We start from the raw sequence: 16,924 nt of genomic DNA, 5'->3' as shown, positions 1-16,924 counted from the left end.
TGAATGAATTGGAAATATCCATGTAAGTTTTATTTGTTACAATAACAATACGGACATTATTTCTTCCTTATAAGCATATCTAAGAATACATAATTATCTGTACGCATCATATTTGTTCCAAAATAAACATCGGACAGCTTGACAACAATATCTTTCGGGTCTTTAACGATTTTAAGCAACAAAGTAAAATCTGTAGATAATGTTGCTACCACTCCCAAATTTACCGGTATTAGCCATGACTTCCAAGAATTTATATTTATCCAAACTGGATTCAAAACATTCTTCATGAACATTGTCAAAGTGGTTGTCAGCCTCTAGGATGTCTCTACTTCCGTTTTATTGTGTGTTATAGAAGAAAAATCTCGTCCAGTTCTTTACCAGGAGTTAATGTGCCTAAGATCGATGGCACATTCCCGCGCTGGATGGCGGTGCTGATATATTGGAAAAGGAATGCAGTAGCTTGAGAGTCACCAGTTTTGATTGCTATTCGATGACCAACTTCATTGATGAAATTAGATCCTTCGTGACCCCAAGACCCATTGGGTTCTATTGCTAGTGTTACAAACCAATATTCGTCCAATAGGTTTGAGTATTTTAGTCTTTTGTCTCATTCTCTGTGAGCGGTGACGAGACCTGCCTGAATTGAAGAATGGGGTAAGTTGAAAAGAGCAAACGCATCGGAACATGAAAAATCCCAGACATGTGCTTTTCCATTTTTCCACGGTACCAAGGTCATGCCATCAGGCCTTTTACCATCAGAGCGGCAACAACTATTTGGTTCTTTTATTCAATGAACTCCCGCTGAAACGAGGGCTCTACAAATAATGTTGTTTACAATATGATGTCGAGATTGTCTTCCCGCACTTTTTTTTTACATGAGAGACCATGTAATCCTTTATTATCATCATATGCGTTGCAAGCAGGACAAAACTGAGGCTCACAAATATTAGCTCCCAAGCGCAGAGCTGTAGCAATACGAAAGCACTCATTGTAAATTTTACTCAACCATATATATCAAAATAAAACACTTGAAATAAATGGTATTAGTTATAATCATTACAAAAATCTCCCAGTTCAAGGATTGCAACTATTACTCAAATACTGTAGGTCATGTCCAAAAGTACATAGTCCACACTTCGAGCATGCACACTCGAAGTCTAAAATGGAATGCACACTAAATTGTGTAAATTTCTTCAAATTACCTTTTGATCTGCACTATGTTCCATGTTGGTGGTGAAACATGGAACATTGATAAGAAAAAGAAAGAATTTCGCGTACTAGAAAAAGCAAACTAATGTTTTTTTTTCCAGATGAATGACTTTTCAGGATTGACGATATGGTGTAACCATAAAGTGACTTAAGCGTTTTTTTCTTTTTTTCTTTTTTATGTATGGCAACAGTTTCAACTTTGACGTACCTGCAAGTATTTCTTACTTCGGATCTCTCACGTGCAATTAACAAGAGGGTAAAGACTCGTGTGTTTGTATGTGTGTGTTGTATTATGTGCACAATAAACTCGTAACAGCATATAAACTATTAATGTATTAGCGAGTAGCACTAGACGTCAGGGAGCTGATGACACTTTTGCGAAGTAGCTTAGGAATCTTATTGCACGCGAGGGTAGGCAGCTTGCAAGAGCGTTAGGACACCGAAGGTTTTGAGGGGAGCGTTAGGACACCGGGTTTTAGAGTAATGTGGTTCAAAAATACTTTGGGAGGGAGCTCATGTTCGGTATAATTTATTTCTGTACGCTTGACTACACAACAATGGCATTATAATTGTCGTAGTTATACAGTGTTGCTTCAGTTAGTTATAGTCATATTGAATGGACTATTTCTATCATATTACGCTAATGATTAAGTTCCTTATATGCTGCTCTTTCTTTGTGAATCCATAGATTTTATCCGTAAATCTTGGAAATAGTGTCTCCATATTCTTAATTTACAGCAAAAGTTAATACTTGCAAGGATTACAACAATAGAATTAGTGCAATTGAACAATTACAGATCCAAAATAAATGCGGAATCACATAACTTTACAATTAAAAACTTAAATTTTAAAAGCTATTATGTAGATCCCGTTTCGTCCTGCCAGTGTTAATAATACTAGAAACTTATATACTCATATATTACGTGATAGTTTAAAACCATTTATCTCTCTTACATGGTTCTTAATTGGAAATCTTCAGCAAAAAACTTCATTTTCGTACTTATCAGAGATTTATATATTAATCACTCGCCTAGTGTAGAGCGCCATAGGTGGACATTTAGACCCCTGTGAGGTCTATGTGCATTAAAATAATATACACTGAAACTGAACCAAACATTTCGTATGGAAATTGTATATCATGCTTATTAGTTGCTCTTTCATAACGAGTTAAAAATACAAACGTTCATTTTAACCTACAGATCGTTAACAATTCAGCTGCAAAGATAAGACATGTAACAAACTAACCTATCACAAGTAAATAAATTGCACCAAATAAGTCAGAAATATTTCGTTATATCTTTTTCTTTGCTGCATTGATCTGCATTTAAAACGCATAACATGCTGATGCCATTTTTGGATAAGACCAGCAGAATCACAAATTTTGATAATGTCTTCAAAAATATCAACGAATGCAGAGCCTCTTTCCAATAAATAGAATCCTGTAAAATAAAGAATTGCTTCTGAAACTGCATGCATCAAGGAATTTCCGGTTGAGTCAGTAAATGCTCCCATTTGCATCATGTATTCAGAGACACATTTATTCCAGAAGAATCAATAGTTATTAGTTTGAATCACTTTCTCATAACTTTTCTGAACAGAATTCCCTTCTTCAAAGATATATATTGTCATGATAAATAAACTCTAAGAATTTTGAAAGAAAACGTCAGTTCCTTGTATACCTTCATACATAATCCAGATTTTATAATTTCCTCCCAAGAATTAATAAGAGGGTGTTTTTAAGAAAATGTCGAGATTCCAAATAACGCAGCCTAGAAATAACGAAAGCTGGAAAGAGCCAAGCTGAACATACACATCTAATTATCTGAACATTTCAAGTTGTTTAGTTTAGATTTCCAGCAAGCAGTTAGATTTCGCAGAAAAAACGAGTAAAAGAGACCCATTTCTACACAAGCAATTCTTCTAGTAATATGAGCAGGTACAGAATACACTACGTAAGCAACCAAAGTTGCAGCCCAGACAAGATGTTGAAACGGAAAATACATACTTAACCATTTGGGATAAAAACCTGAGACGGGGACAACGAAAGATCCATAGCGGACGTTTTCATCAAATATTGGTTCAAAGGATACTAAAAGCTCGTAAATAATTTAACAAATTTATATTTTCTTCATATAATCCACTGAAAACAAAATCAAACAATATGTTACGTCCGGTGCCATTAGAAAATCTTTTTTCTCGTTCCTCTTAGTTACTAAGCCATTCAATTGTAAATAAAAATTTAGTTTCTCAAACATCGTCTTCATCAGTTTCCCACTCATACCTCTTAAGTGAAATGAATCTCTAGAACTTCTTTCAAAAGTCTGATGAGGTGGCATGTTCGAACTTGTAAGTGCTAGAGTATGTCTAGCCAGGTTCTGAACTCTTCCTTGGAAAAGCTTCACGATGGTTGGACATTTGTGACGATTCGATATATAGATATCGCAGTTTTCCTTATGACCAGACCACAAGTTCTAACTAACTGTAAGTATGTATATATGTAGATGATATGATCACGTAAGTGTGGATTAGGAACTCTAAGAATAATATTTAGAATATGCTTTTGAAAAAAGTTTTGAACGTTTCATTTACATGGTTTGGGTGTAGTTCTCAGTAATGAGAACCATGATAAACTGTTATCGTAGATTCCAAAATATCAGGACTTTACAAGTATTGTCAGTTATATATTGGAATGAGTACGTATCCTTCAACAGAATTACGTATTTCATATCTTGTCTTTTAGCTTCTAAGATATTAATTACAATACCTTGTTCTCCTTTCATTACTTTCATCTTTATATTTATTAAATGTTGACTATATGCACTTATAATTAAGTCACTAATTTTCGTGTCGTCAATGATAAGATCATTAATATTCTGCTATCAGCAGAATAATCCTGTAAAACTGTTGTAACATATTCATTCTTGGCATGCATTATCTCTGTGTTATATAAATCTATTTCTATCTTCTTCTTTAATGGTTTGCCAAATGTAATAATAGTAACTGTCTTCAACAGAAGGGAAATTATGATCTCCAGTAAAAACACCCTGGAAAACAAAGAACATTGAAAAAAATAGAAAGACCATGAGTAATAATTTGACACAGCGCAAAAAAATAAGATTTTAGGTTTTTATTAATAATATAAAACAAAACTAATTAATAAACACACGGCATTCTGAATCCCATCGAATGGAAAAACATGTGTGACTTGTCTCAGTACTATCAATCTCTACGTATTGATTTCCCTTACCTGAAGATTGGGCGAGGTCCGTAAAGTAACAATATCGGTATACTGAAATCGGTTGATTTTAAATTTATTCTTCCTTATTCAAATTAACATGTTGAAACATCGGAATCAGGTTTTGGAATGAAAAGGTAGGTAAAAACATTAGAATTAGGTACTTTATGTAAAGAAACTAATGTCGTTATGAGATAAATACTTATTTGCATAACTCAACTAATCGCTGTCTGATAAAATATTATTTATACGTTGCAAGAAGTTACAAACTTATCAGTGAGCTTCGTTGCAGCATTGATGCGAATACTAAGTTATCAAATGTAACGAAAAATACATGGATTAAAGTTGTGTGCTGTATTGTTGTATCGCTTAAAAGGTGCCCGAATCATGTGGTAGGCGCTCATGAGTTCGGAACTCACGCTCACTAGAACTCACCCTCACGAAGTGAACGTGAAATTGTGGGAGTGAGAGTCTTAAATCATGGTGTGATCATGAATTGAAGTGAGCATGATATCGAAGGGATGTTGTAATCGTGAAGTGGAGTGAGCGTGATGTCGCATGGATGTTGTGAGCGTCAGGTCGAGTAAGCGTTATGTCGAAAAGATACTCTTATCGTGAGGTCGAGTGAACGTGATGTCGAAACGATGTTGTGATCGTGATGTCAAAGGATGTTCTCGTGAGGTCGAGTAAGCATGATGTTAAGATGATGATGTGAGAGTGGATTGGAGTGAGCGTGATGTTGAAAGGGTGTTGTGAACGTGATGTCCTAATCATGATGTTAGCGTGAAGTTGAATAAGCGTGATGTCGAAACGATGTTCCGATCATGAGGTCTATTGAATGTATTCAAATAACGTTGTGATTGTGTGGTCGCCTGAGTGTGATAAGGAAAATATGTGATCGTGAGGTCAAGTGAGTGTGCTGCCAAATTAATCGTGTAATCAAACTGGCGATGTGAGTGTGAGGTTGAAATAATGTGATCGTGAGGTTGAGTGAGAGTAATATCAGTTTAGTGATAAGAGATTGAGTGAGCCTAATATCAGATTTCCTCATTTTGCAAATAGTTTTTTTGGAAGATAAATGGATCTTTATATAGTGAAACATGTTTGTCTATGTTGGTCATCATCGGTTGCATTGAAAAGAGCCAATTACGATTGTTCTTGAAACGAACTAGCTACTATAAATTGTTTAACCTACATACTGTTGTTGCAGAAAATATTATTCGCATAAAGTACTCTATACATAATAAATGAGAAAAAGGCATTTTTGCAAAATGGAAATCTGCATATAATAATACTGTTTCTTAGTTTGTCACATATACTATTGAAAGACAGCTTCAACTTTGTAATTAAAATGCTAGGACGTGTTATTTATTCTGGTATTACTTCCACCTGAGTAGATGACAAACCTAACTACGAGTGCAATTTCGGCCGTTTATTCTGACCAGATTTTTTACATATAAAAGTTAAAGAATCTTAGTTATGTGTAATGCTCTGTGCTTATTTTCATAACAAACATATACTTTATATTTAATATAATGCTCTGCGTATAATTTAATAACAAATATATATTTTATATTTAATAAATGAAGAATGCATGCTTTGTAATGAATTAAAACAATACCAAGAGTTTTCTAGAAATGGAAATGCAAGACGCAATGAGAGCAAACATGTAATGAAAAGAAGAGAGAAAAAAGTCACAATAGTGAAATCGATCAAGTAGACGATTTTGATTTTAGAGCATTTCAATAATATACACTTACGAGAAAAGAGTTACACTTATTTAACACTTATAAGGGGAGTGCCGGTTCTGGGTTCGATACTCGTTTGTTCCAGTGCGAGAAGACCGACTGATAATAGTGATATTGGGATTCGAACCTTGGATCTCTCAAAGTCTCCTTTGCAACTTCATTCAAATACACAAATTAGTAAAATGACATAAAAGACTGGCAATAACAAGTATCTTCACTCCTCCACGGTCCTAGGATTCGAGCGTAGCACTAACTAGAGACATTTGCCGTTTACCCACCTTCGCTGCCGCGTCAGCTTCAAGATATACCAGTTAATACCTGTAAAAGAATACAAGTGGGGCAGCAATGCATGGTTTACGCCAGATGGATAGTGGGAGACGAAAGTAAATGTTTGAACTTCTCTATTGATAAATACCTTACCTTCTGATAAACACTTTATGTCACATACGCTCTAACCTGTACACATTTCAATCACTAAGAAAAGAAAAGAAAAAATAACTGACTAAACGCATCTGAGTAACACTATCGTCATTTTAAGAAATGATAACAAGAATTGTAAATGATGTTGTATTAAAATTCACTTCACTTTGATTACATCGACCACATATAATATAAAACAATACTAATATTTTCAAAGGATTGATAATTTTTTCACTTGGCCCTTTTTAGAATGATTTCGATGCGATATTAGAACGCGCGCGATGACCACGCCGGAACATACGAAATTAGATTTACGAATGTATCGTTGAATAATGATGAGTTTGTGCGTCGTCTTCAATTTTCAAGCACATTCTTCCATGGGTTTCTTCAGTCAAACTTGTCAACTACGATTATTGAAAATATTTCACTAATTTGAAATCGCAAAAGTTATAAAATAACTATCGGCGTTTTATATTCCATGTTGTGAAGGTGGTTTGCACATATGCGAGAGCGAATGTTCAATATGTCCAAGTTATTTGACAGGTGTCGACGCTCTCCTCTGCCTCCTCGCGCGCCACACTGCTGCCAATTCACAGCACAAGAATACACTGACAAACCAGAATATAGTTCGTAGAAGACACTAAGTTTTTACGTTATTATATTCTTAATAATATATAATAAACGGTTCATAAATTAATAAAATCACATTAAAAACACTAATAGTTCCAATTAGTTATGGAATTGGCGATTTTTGGTAATTCCTACATTGTCACGTAAAAATCTATCATCGTCATGAGAGTCCACTGCGTGGGTGTTTCTTTCGAGGGTAGCAAAATTTTTCCTCCGAATATGGACTGGCGGGAGGAAGCAAGACTGTCTGGAGAAGTGAGGTACCTTTTGGGTGAGAAATTCCTAAGCATTATTCTCTTCCAACTGTTCGCTGGCTGCTTTCATTTCTAAGAATTGAGGCTGGGGAAATACGAGGGTTGATTTAAAAATTCATGCCAATCCATACCGTTACAACTGGCGGCGAACGGACTGTCCACTGAAGGTATCACAGAAGTGGGCAAGAACCCTGGAATCCAAGTCTTCATAATCCCACTGCAACACTACAGCAATCACAGCACTCCATTAGTCCATAAAGGGTTAATGTCATTTTGAGTTCGTTCTCACTGAAGAATAACAGTTTGTAGCTTCACTCGAACGCACATAATCTCGAAATTCGAAGAATAACGAGCGCGAGGGCCATTTCGTAAATGTCTTTTGAGTCCTTTCATTTTTATTATTTGTTTATATTTTTCATTTATTTTAATTATTCCTTGAAATATAAACACAAAATATAATTTCAATACTTGAATATAAATCAATAGTTATTTGTAATTTAGAATACTATTCAACATTATACTTCATAATATTTTTCAAAGTTCAAACCAAGTTACACAAACATATTAATATACGTAATGCAATAATATACTTAATAAAGCATATTGGTAAGGTATTACATTCAATGCCATACTTAACAATACACAATAACACAAACTAAATGTATACCAATAAGTTTGAAATAGTAAAATTACTTAAAATTCTGCAATAATACTTCTTAATTCTCGGATAAAACACATAGTATCATTCAAAAATAGCATATATCATCAAATAATTCGACTTATCATGATTTTATTTTTCATGAAATAAGATTTCATTCCTACTATATGTGTAGAAAATTTATTACAATGAAAACATCAACATTATTCATAAAATTCAAAAATGTACTTTCATTGACATGCTAACACAAGGCATTTATCAAGAATATTCGAAATAATTCAACGCAACTAAAACATATGATATAGTGCACACGATTGGTTTATTTTTATTAAGATTATATATTAAAAGCACATAAGTAAATATAACACTAAAAATATTTCATTTACTATGAAATGAAATAAACTAGGCATATGCGAGCTCGTCACGCTCGAAGTATATAAAAATATACTGCCTGCATTACATTCACAAGACCCTACCCCATTTATTTACTAATATGTTTCCATCCCCGAAGCAAAGTGAAAAAATAGGACGTTTAGTTAAAATTCAAAAATAATATAGAGGGGACTAATAAGAAAATTGCCTACTCCGGGCATTACATAATATGGATAACCCATAATAGTGGAGAGACCTTTGCTTCAATGTCTTCAAGTACTACTTGAAATGTTTTCGTATTCAACGAAAAGATTAGTACACAGTGAATGCAACAATAGTTGCTAACAAGTATCATGTAAGTATTAATTTTACTAATCTCACCTTTGCATTTGAACATTGAGATTCAATTTTTTTTTTTTTTTTTTAATTCTCCCGTTTGTGACTCAGTGATTCACCACGTAGGCGTGTTTAGTTGGAAAACAAGGCTGCGGTAGCCCACCACATCAGTAGGAGTCAGTCATTCTAAGTTGATCACTGTGATCTTACCAGAATGCTAATTAAACAAAACGAGAGGATTAATAAAATTTGTCAATGCAAACTCTAAGTTCTCTACGTTACACCATGATGATTCAGTGAGATATTTTAAATATGAATCTAATTCTAAAATTTCATCAAGAATTTTACCAATTCTATTGGAGTTAATTTTGGAATCACATTGGTTTGAAAGGTTTACCTTTACAGCATTGATAGAATCATAGGTTACTTCTTCGATACAACTATTCAACTCTGAGCTTTTACTCTGTTCTTTTAGGATTTCATCACTTTTGGTTCCACAGTGTTTAGTAGCTAAATTAAGCCAAATACTCTTTGTTTCTTTGGTAGGTTTCCAAACCTTTAATCTGTCAACTGAATGTAATCCTAAACATTTACCAGTGAGTGGATCCGTTAACTCAAAAACCTTTTCTGAGACCTTTTTAGAACACAACAGGGGACCTTTGTACAAATAAAGAAATTTTGAGATTCTTTTGTCTATGGCTGAACTCAAATTTGTTTGCTTCAAGAAAACTAAATCATTTTCCTTTACCTTATATTTACTTTCTTGTTTCAGGTTATGCTTAACATTTCTTTTACGAATTATTTCAGTTCTTTTCAGATCTGCCATAACTAACTAGTTGTCCCACAAAACATATTCATCTGTGTCCTTTTCAGTAACCACAATACCAAAATGCTTAAATACTGATTCAGAAGGTTTTACATTCAAATGCAAGCTGGCAGGGCTTACACCTAAGCTACTTGAAATTGAATAATTTAACAAAATTACAATTTGAGGGATGAATTTTTCCCAAGCAGTGTGATCCTCACTGCAAAACAATTTAAATAGTCGATTAGTCTCACGATGGATTCGTTCAACCGGGTTAGAAGAAGCGTGATATGGTGTTACGTAATGTATTTTGATTCCATATTCTGACATTTTTTCTTTGAATTTTCGAGAAATGAAACAGCTACCATTATCAACCAAAATAGCACTAGGAATACCTAAATGCAAAAAATACAATGATTCTAAACAACGTAATACACATTTGGTGGTAGCGTTTCGCATAGGATACAAAGTGTAATATCTAGTGAAAACGTCTAAAATTGACAATGCATACTTATAACCTGAGGAAGAAGAAACGTATGGTCCTAAAATATCGATTGAAACGAGTAGACGAGGACCATTAACAGTAACACTTTCCATTGGTCTAGCCGGAGGTGATGTTTCTACTTTCGTTTCTTTACATACAATACAATCATTGATAAAATTACTGATATCTTTTCTCATGGATTTCTAGTAACAAATTTCATTTACAAAACCAAAAGTTTTTTCAATTCCAAAGTGACCTCGTTGACAATGCATGTGTTCTACAACAGTACGGACTAATGAAGGTGGAATACAAATTCTCCAGGAATTTGGGAAATGGAAATTTCTGTTCAAAAGTACACCATTTTCAAGTTTATAAAAATTTTCAAGATTTCGGTTTTTCACCTTAGAGTATGGGTCGTTAGGATTTTGAAGAAATTTCATTATTAAATCATATTCTGTATATTCACGTTGTTTTTCGACCAGTTCCTGTATAGTCATATTTCCGAAAAATGACGGTAGCACTTCAAGGTTATTCACCGTATGAGTTTCAGTTTTAGGGGCTAAAACTATACGTGACAAGGTGTCACTGGCTTTATTGTCAATTCCACGAATATGAACAATTTCCAAATCAAAACTTTGTAATTCAAGACTCCAACGAGCTAAACGAGAATTCCAATTTCTAATCTTATGTAAGTACACTAAAGAGTTATGGTCAGTATACACTTTAACATGTTTACCATACAGTAAATGTCCCCATTTACGAATAGAAATCACAATTGCTAACGCCTCTTGTTCAGTTGTAGTATACGCACGCTGCGCTTTATTTAAAGTTTTACTACAGAAGCCAATAATGTTACGTTTACCATCAATTTCTTGAAAAAGTATGCCAGCCACGGCCACTTGTGAACTGTCAGTGATCAATGAAAAATCGGAATCGAGTTTTGGGTGAGTAAGTAGTACATCTTGAACCAAACTGTCTTTAAGGGACTGAAAACTATGTTCACATTCTGAAGTCCAAATCCATTTTTTCCCTTTCTGGATAAGTTCAAATAAAGGAGCAGCTAGTTCAGCAAACTTGTGTACAAATTTAGAACACCATTCGAAAAGGCCTAAAACTCGTTGCAATTGTTTTATATTAGTTGGACGAGGTAGTTGGCGAATAACTTCTACGTAGGAAGGATCTTTACAAATACCTTCAGGTGTTACGACAAAACCCAAAAAATTAAAACTAGTTTTACAAAATGAAGATTTTGAAAGGTTAACAGTCATGTTAGCTTCACTCAGCTTGGTAAATAACTGATCTAATAAATGTAATTGTTCTTCAAAAAAATAGGTTGAAATACTTAAATCGTCGATATATGAAACAAGTTTATTATACAATGCATAACCTAACACCTTCTGTAATGCATCTATGAGAGCAACAGAACCATTGATGTATCCAAATGGGATAACAGTAAATCTGTACATATGACCGTTCCAAGAGAAGGCAATGAAATCACGAGATTCCTCAGACACAGGAATTTGTGAATACGATGACACGAGGTCAATTGAACTTACAAATTTAGCACCTTGAAATTTCAACAATAAATCGTCGATTCGGTTTACTTTTAATTGTTTTAATTTAACATGCTTATTCAGCTCAGTTAGGTCAACTACGACCCTAGGTTTAGTGGTGTTTTTCTTAGGTACACAGAAAATTGGGTGGCTATGTATCGACACTGCTGGTTCAATGACACCTACTTTTAACCATTCATCAATTTGCTTGTCAATACTTTCTTTAAAATGGTAGGGTAACGTATATTGCCGTTTTACTATGGGGTTAGTAGTGTCAACGTCTATGGAATATTCATATAAATTGCATCTACCTGGATAATCTGTGAATACATCACGATGTTTTACCAACAAATCAAATAATTGTTGTTTTTCCTCATTACTTAAATGATCACATTCATGTACCTTTTCCCTAATTTCATTTATTGTTGCTACAGCACACACATTTTCAAAAATAACATTATCACTTGATATCTTATCCCCACAACTTTCCTGTTTACTTTGGCTATTACCATGAGCATTTTGGATCTCATTATCAATTTCTGACATTTGTAAACCATAGTATTCGAGTAAAAAATTTTCTTCTACTGCTTGATTTATGTTAAGATCTTTTATTCGAAAGTCTTTCGACTCTTTTCTCAACTGTGAATACGCCTGATCTCGTTCATGTAAAACACGGATCCACTCTTGTTCTAATTTACCTTTTTGTGAAACCAATCTATTAATTACAGGACATGCTGAAGATGTATAGTCATGACTGGGTTCGAACTCTGAACTTTCATCTGACAAGTTATTATTTTCTACAGAAATACCTAACTCAGTATCAACAGGTTTATTTATTCGATCAGCATAAGTCAAAATCTTCTTAGGTTGACAACAACTATTTTCTTTGCTATGAGATTTTTCAATGAGCATAGGAACAACAATAATGTCTTTTCCGTCAGAAAAACTAATTACGTTTTTCGAAAAATCTATCATCGCATGGGCGATTGTGAGGAAATTGCGACCTAACAAGCATTCTGTGTTTAATTCATCTACTACCAGAACTCTTATGTCGAACATCAAGTGTTCTATTTCCACACAAATATTTACTTCACCCTTAACCTGCTTTTTTCTTTTACCAGAATAATCTACCAAGAGAATATGTGGTGCAGGCTTTAACTGCGGATGTGAAATTACGGAAGAAATACGTTTCCATGCATCAAAACTGATAAGGGATGCCGAAGCCCCTGTATCGCACAATGCTTTCAACTGAGTATCTAATACTTTACAATAAATTTCTGCAGTGCGAGTGTTATTACCCTTACATACATTTTCATCGATTTCTATTTCATCTTCAGAAATATCTAAGTCCCAATTAACAACATTATTAATGTTTTTACTCAACGTTACATATTCCACAGGAAAAATTGGGGTGAGTGCATCTTCGTTACTAAAATCGTGACTATTACTAAAGTTTTCATAAGCTCTACCAGAAGCACTCTCTCGGCAGAGCGTTTCTAGTTTAACGGTGTTTGCCTACTCTGATTACTTGATGATGTGGGAAGAGGGAAGGTACGCGATTGATTATAATTTGAAATAAAAGGTGGTTGGTTACCAGGATGAAAAGTTGGAAATGGTTGAGACGTATGCCCACCATCATCAGTGCGCCTAGTCTCAGTGTAATGTATACCTTCTTGGCTATCGTACTGATTATCGTTTTCAGGATTACGCTGGGGATGAGCGTTTCTTGGTTTATTTTTATTCTTAAAATGTTGATTTTTACCTTTGCTTTGGGGTTGCTTTTTACCTTTGTTTTTGCTTTGATGTTGTGATTCTCTAAAATTATGTTCATTACTTTCATTTTCTTGGACATTAACCTGATTTACACGAATCTGTTTCTTAAAAAATCCACTATTTGTTCTAAAGTTGTCATTGTTTTTTTGACAATGTTTCAAGATTTTGAACAACATTCAACATAGTTTGCAAATCCAAGGATGGTAACAAAACCAATTGTTTCTGAAAATAATTAGGCAATAACAATTTAATTGTATTCAAAATAAAAGCTTCACTAACGTTCTCATTCAATTCACGAATTTTATGGTAGCGATCTGCTACGAATTGGTAAACTGTACCGTCGACTTTAGGGTCATACCTTTTGGATTGCAATACTGACATCTTACCAGCTACGACTTGTGGAGATTCGAACTGTTGCTTGAAAGCACGAACAAAATCACTATATGATTTAAAGTCAGGTTTACGAGTAAGGAACCAAGATTTGGAAGATCCTTGCATCAAAAAATCTAAAATATCTAAATACTGCTCTTCAGGAATTTGCATTAATTTAACATTTTTCTCAAACAGTTCCAAGAAATTTGAAGCTGTAATTTCACTTTCGTGTCCTAAGAACTTTTCAAACGATTCAATATCACTACGCTTAATGGGCCTAGCATTCGTAATCTGAACTGGTTTTCTGTGATGAATGCGACTACGGTTTTTGCCTTTAGGCTTTGGTTTACTATTAAATTCATAACTTGTATTAGTGCCGCTACTGCTACTACGACTAGTGGAACTTCGAGTTGATGAAGTGTTAGCTACACTACTGTATAGTGAATTAGTTACACTACGAGTATTAGCAATGCTACTGGGTCTAGATTCCACATGCAAGTTCAAAATTTGTTTTTGCGTTAAGGTTAGTTGAGCTTGTAACATTTGCAATTCTTGTTTGAGGTTACCAATTTCATTTTTAACCTCCAAAACAGTACTCTGGATCTGCACATACTGTTTTGATTCTTTTTCCCTATCATTTGTTAATTCTACAACGATGTTGTTACAACGATCTACAGTATTTTTGAGAAAAAGTAACGATTGATTAATCCGATCAACTTCCATGCCGCAATTGTTTACACTACTTTCATTTAGAGTTACCTTTTGCATGCACTGGACTACCTGTGCTTGGTGAGCTTGAATTTTACTTTCAATGTCTACCAATGAATTTCGATTGCTACATATTTTCTCCTCAAGGTCTACGATTTTACACTCATACGTGTTAGAAATCTGTTGAAAATCATGCTTCATTTGAGTTAGTGAACAACAACTTTGGGCTTCAACCTGCTGGATAACTAATGACAACTCATTCCGTGTCTCGATCAGCTGATTGTTCGTTTGAATTTTCATTTCATTAAAACGATCATTCACTTCCGCCTTGAAATCCCTAACTTCATGTTTCAAATTTTCAATTTCAACTTTAATTTCTACTTTAAAGGCATTGCACTCAGCTTCTACTCTCTGTATACCATTCGTAAGTTCCTGAGTTGAAAATTCATGTTTTTCACGTAACTCTGTAATTTCTGCTTTTACACTATTACCTTGTTTGACTAACTCATTATGATTATCTTTTATCACTTGGTTAGTATTAGCTAAATCCGCGGACAATTTTTTTACCGCGTCAAGCAAGGTTTCCATTTCGTTATGACTTGACATTGCAAAATATTATACTACAAAACACAACACAAAAATCACTGGGATGGCATTGAATGCAAAACAGTAAAGTTCAAAAATTCGCTTTCTTCCCACTAAAGCATCTGTCTTTGTTCGGTGCGTCAGATATAAGGGGAGTGCCGGTTCTGGGTTCGATACTCGTTTGTTCCAGTGCGAGAAGACCGACTGATAATAGTGATATTGGGATTCGAACCTTGGATCTCTCAAAGTCTCCTTTGCAACTTCATTCAAATACACAAATTAGTAAAATGACATAAAAGACTGGCAATAACAAGTATCTTCACTCCTCCACGGTCCTAGGATTCGAGCGTAGCACTAACTAGAGACATTTGCCGTTTACCCACCTTCGCTGCCGCGTCAGCTTCAAGATATACCAGTTAATACCTGTAAAAGAATACAAGTGGGGCAGCAATGCATGGTTTACGCCAGATGGATAGTGGGAGACGAAAGTAAATGTTTGAACTTCTCTATTGATAAATACCTTACCTTCTGATAAACACTTTATGTCACATACGCTCTAACCTGTACACATTTCAATCACTAAGAAAAGAAAAGAAAAAATAACTGACTAAACGCATCTGAGTAACACTATCGTCATTTTAAGAAATGATAACAAGAATTGTAAATGATTTTGTATTAAAATTCACTTCACTTTGATTACATCGACCACATATAATATAAAACAATACTAATATTTTCAAAGGATTGATAATTTTTTCACTTGGCCCTTTTTAGAATGATTTCGATGCGATATTAGAACGCGCGCGATGACCACGCCGGAACATACGAAATTAGATTTACGAATGTATCGTTGAATAATGATGAGTTTGTGCGTCGTCTTCAATTTTCAAGCACATTCTTCCATGGGTTTCTTCAGTCAAACTTGTCAACTACGATTATTGAAAATATTTCACTAATTTGAAATCGCAAAAGTTATAAAATAACTATCGGCGTTTTATATTCCATGTTGTGAAGGTGGTTTGCACATATGCGAGAGCGAATGTTCAATATGTCCAAGTTATTTGACAGGTGTCGACGCTCTCCTCTGCCTCCTCGCGCGCCACACTGCTGCCAATTCACAGCACAAGAATACACTGACAAACCAGAATATAGTTCGTAGAAGACACTAAGTTTTTACGTTATTATATTCTTAATAATATATAATAAACGGTTCATAAATTAATAAAATCACATTAAAAACACTAATAGTTCCAATTAGTTATGGAATTGGCGATTTTTGGTAATTCCTACCTTGTCACGTAAAAATCTATCATCGTCATGAGAGTCCACTGCGTGGGTGTTTCTTTCGAGGGTAGCAAAATTTTTCCTCCGAATATGGACTGGCGGGAGGAAGCAAGACTGTCTGGAGAAGTGAGGTACCTTTTGGGTGAGAAATTCCTAAGCATTATTCTCTTCCAACTGTTCGCTGGCTGCTTTCATTTCTAAGAATTGAGGCTGGGGAAATACGAGGGTTGATTTAAAAATTCATGCCAATCCATACCGTTACACACTTAGAGCGCGAAGACCGTTTATATATGGACTGCGTGTTCCTTTTAGTGATGCGACGTCCGTATTTATACGAACCAAAGAATTGTGTTACGAATTGCGCTTAAATCCGTACGAAACGGATTTCGTTTTATGGATATGGTCTTTGGGGCTTGTTTTTCAGGTTTTTGCCATAAGATAGTAGTGTGATTCAACGAAACGTGGCGGGAAGTAAGTTATATTCCGCAATCATTTTGT

This window comes from Thermobia domestica, chromosome 14 (assembly GCF_964235325.1).
Source record: "Thermobia domestica chromosome 14, izTheDome1.hap1.1, whole genome shotgun sequence".
NCBI lineage: Eukaryota > Metazoa > Arthropoda > Insecta > Zygentoma > Lepismatidae > Thermobia > Thermobia domestica.
The sequence above is the reverse complement of the archived record's forward strand: the minus strand, read 5'-3'. Positions refer to the sequence as shown.